This window comes from Arachis ipaensis, chromosome B06 (genome assembly GCF_000816755.2).
Source record: "Arachis ipaensis cultivar K30076 chromosome B06, Araip1.1, whole genome shotgun sequence".
Classification (NCBI taxonomy): domain Eukaryota; kingdom Viridiplantae; phylum Streptophyta; class Magnoliopsida; order Fabales; family Fabaceae; genus Arachis; species Arachis ipaensis.
The window spans coordinates 113124551-113128946 of record NC_029790.2 but is presented as its reverse complement, the minus strand read 5'-3'; positions in this window follow the sequence as shown (position 1 = coordinate 113128946).

Genomic DNA, 4396 nt, shown 5'->3' with positions numbered 1-4396 from the left:
AGTACTAGTAACTAAAAATTTATATTGATTTGTATTCACTGAAATATATTTGGGTATAAACAGATTAGAGAAGAGATAGATGCTATTTTTAGTTATTCAAATTATCATTACTCTTGCTCTTGCTAATGGTTGAGATCTACGCCAGTTTGATTTTGATAACGCTTTCCTCAATGGAAAGCTAAGTGAAACAGTCTATATAGAGCAGCCTCAAGGTTTCATTAATCAAAATTTAGATTTAGTTTATAAGTTGGACAATGCCATTTATGGCCTCAAGCAAGTACCATGTGCTTGGTATAATACTCTTTTTAATACACTCTATAATTATGGATTCAAAAGCATACGCTCAGATTCTTCACCGTTTGTTAAGAAATCATATCATTTTATTATTTTTTTTATTGTATATATAGATGATATTCTGATGATAGACATCAATTCCCATGAAATTTTCATATTAACCACTCATTTCAACTCTATCTTTTCCTTAAAAGATCTAAATAGGTTCAATTTATTTCTTGATCTCGAAGTATCATATCCCCAACAAAATTAAATTCTGATGATACAAACCACTCATCTCAACTCTATATCAATGCATGTGTCGGGTGGCCAGCATAAATGTCACTAACTTGGCAGGTTACCTACAACTACTACAGTCTTAGATCTTCTGGCGGTTCCCCACTCTCAGGCCGCATGGATTTGATGACTTATTTTTTTTCGTTGGCATCCAGGTATCGATCGATGCACTAAGGGTTTCATTATTTGTTTCAAGTTATTAATATTTTAGATTTTGGATTAAATATTCATATCACATTATTATCCTCCAGGTGGGCCATTTATTTATCCACATCTGACGGAAAGGAGCAAAGAATTATCCAGTTTCGCCTTGCATTAGACTGATTGAGTGGTCGAGATATAAGTTGTTTGTGTGTGGTTCAAAGTTTCATTACTTGTTCACCGACATGTCTGTATATAGTATTCTAATGCTAGATTCGACTGTTATTTTCAAATTGTGTGGGAGCCTTATACTGCGCTTGACATACTTGTCCTGGTTCATCCGGAGATTCTAGCTGAGAAGGACAGTCAGTTATGGCGGACGGTCACTAGCCTAATATATTTTGTCGTGATTGAGTGGCATCAAGTTGATAGGGTGGTCTCACAGCTCGACGGCGTACAGCATGTACCTAATCCAGCTCTGAACATAGACTGGCTACATGGCAAGGATGGTAGGGGTGGAGATAGGTAGTTTCCCTCTTATTTTCAGACATGATATTTGCATTGGGATAACAGAGTTGATTCTGTCCTGAGTATCCAGAGAGTGGCTGATCCAGGTCCGTCCGCAGAGTTTCTAGACTGGTGTTACCGTGTAGCACATAGGTTTCTGTTGCCGGATGCCACATTTGCCGATCCTAGGATGGAGGAGGTTTCGGACGATGCCTTCCACAGAGGGTCATTGCAGGCGCCCGCTAAGGTACCAGTGCTATAAAATTCATGAGCGTATGTAGCCCATTTCAGTCGTGACTGAGCACAGCATGCGCTCGCATGGCAACATGGGTAATGGAGAGCCTGAAAGTACTCACAGTCGCATGTACGATCCTTGAGAGAAACTTGATATGTACCCAGCGAGAAGTTACCAGTAGGAGTCGTCTCTGCCACAGTATATTCAGACTGATGCCTGTCAAATAGAGTGACGGTGAAGCATCTCGAATCTCTCAAGTTGCATTCTGTTGCCTTCACCAGAGCCTCGCAAAACTGGTGGCTAGTCCAATTGCGCCTCTGCCGTCTGTCCTCGAATCACAAATAGCTCTGCAAGCCTCCCATATGTGACTTCACCAATGTAGTGACCGGTAGATTCCGTGTACCCTTCAATACAGAATTAACACACTCGGATATGTTGGTCATCATGTGGACAAACCGTCTGCCGCCATGCTGGTACTAGGTCCACTTATCGTACTACATTTTATTCGCCCAATCACACATCGTCAGATTTTCAGTCCTCATAATATCAAACCAGTAGTCAAACTCTGCCTCAGTCTTTTCATAAGCAGCATTCACAAGTAGCCGTCTCGCATCCTGACCCTTGAAACTGGGGGAGAAATTAGCTGCCACATGACGAATGTATAATGCTCGATATGCATGAGAAGGTACCCAACCACTATCAGGTGCCTCTAGCGCAGCCTTGATACCATTGTACCTGTCATAAATCACCAAAATACCCTCTTGCGGAGTCACATGTTGTCGTAGGTTGGTCAGGAAAAAAGACAAGGACTCCGCATTTCCCCCTTCTACACGTGCAAAGGCAATGGGCAAGATATTCAAGTTTCCGACTTGCGCGATAACCAGAAGCAAAGTACCGGCATACTTTCCATACAAATGAGTACCGTCGATACTGACCAGTGGCTTGCAATGTCAAAATGCCTCAATACAAGGAGAAAATGTCCAGAAAAGACGATGAAAGTGCACGGTAGATTCATCAACTCTAACCAGAGAAGTCTGCAACAGCGCAACAGTTTCCTCCATGGTGGACTGCATACCCATGATCCAACGGGGCAACTCGGCATAGGACTCTTTTCAATCTCCGTAGATCTGTGTTACTGCCTTCTGTTTTTCCATCCAGACCTTCCTGTAAATAGGTCTAAATCCAGAGGTTACTTCAGTAGCTTCCTGCAACACCTTTAGCGTAACCGTTGCATCGGCCCTAACCAAGGGAAAGATCCTCGCATAAATGACATGATAATCAAGCTGTCGGTGATCACTTGAAATCGAGGTAGCCAAGCAACTGTGAGGTCCGTTGTACCTTCTAACCTCTCAGGTACTATTTTATTGCCGAAGTGTGATACGTGCAACCTTTACCGAACTCTTTACATCTTCCATGGTACTTAAGATGATCAGACTCTATCACCTTGTACTCAACTTAATGACGGATACTATAATCCTTTCCACTCAACACAACTTCCTCCTTACTTTGGAAAGATTGGCCAATCTGAAATTCCATAGCAGCATTTTTCTCATGCAATAGATGGAGGATCACCCTCACCTGTAATATCCAGAATCAGACGGGGTGACCTAGCTATCCCGACTGCAATAGATGGAGGATCAGCCAACAGACAAGTAGGCACAACGACAGACATCGAGGTAGAAGTACCCCCCACCGTAGTCGACTGAGGATTCGGCGCTGATGCCCCAGAGCTGTCAACACCATCTTCCAACTTGGCATACAGCTCGTGTATTCTCACTTTCAGAAAATTGTGCCAACAATAAAACAAAACCTGCATATATTCGTCAGACCCTATCACAAATGTTTCATATTTCACACCAGTTGACATAACTGCAATAGGAATCTTGTAGAACAGCTTCTTTACCCACTTTGTCCTACATGCTCCCACCTTTTGTAATATACTGGTTTTTAACTCTGACAATGTATCTGATGACCAGATAAAAATACTCACTAATTCTCTATCGGTAGACTTCACACCGTACCGTTTGCTTTTTTAAATTTTTTTCCAAAGCAATGCACTAAAGCTAAAAAGCTCTCATCACTCTCCATTTGTGAAAATGGCATTATACTACTTCACCATTGCCTCATACTGAGTATTTGTAGACATTCACTATATAAAGAAACCATTGCAGGGTCACATAATTTTCAAAACCACAAAATTGAGAAGAAACCGCTATAGGTTCTCACGAATTTTTCATTGTGCTATTTCTTCAGAAACTGCTACATGGTGTAGCGATTTTTGGCCAACACGTGTTTCAATGTAAACTGCTACATCTCGTGGCAGTTTATGTTGATTCCTGAAACCACCATACTTTCTCGTAGTTTCTATCATAATATAAATGTTGTAAATGCGTTTACAATTTACAAAATATATTAAAAACTTAAAAAAATTACTATTATAGTCTTAAAAATTAAAATATAATTTTAAAATACATATTAATATTATTACGCTTAGTCGCGTATTATGGTCCTATATGCTACTTTGGAAGAAAGTAAGGCACGATTATCCATAACTACATGGCGTCAGAAAACGTCACCGGTTTGGGGTTTGTGAGGGGCTTTGGGGATTGCTTTCTTCGTTTTGCTTTTGCGGTTGAGTTTCGTTTTGCAAAAGTCAAACAGTTTTAGGGGCAAGTTATTAGTAAGAGAGAGTTTCTCAAGCCTTCCATTCCAATCTAATTTTCTTATTTTATCATTTTATAAACCAACCAATATAGTATTCGAGAAAGCACGTTCGGAAACTTAGGAGAAGGGGTCCACACGTTTTGGAATTTTATATTCCATTATCAATTTATTATTATGTTATTAGATAAAGTTCCAAATATTTGTAGCGTATCAATATTACTCCCTTTTTTTAAGTAAAGCGTTTTCTTTTATTTTTTAACTTTATTAAGAGAATAATGT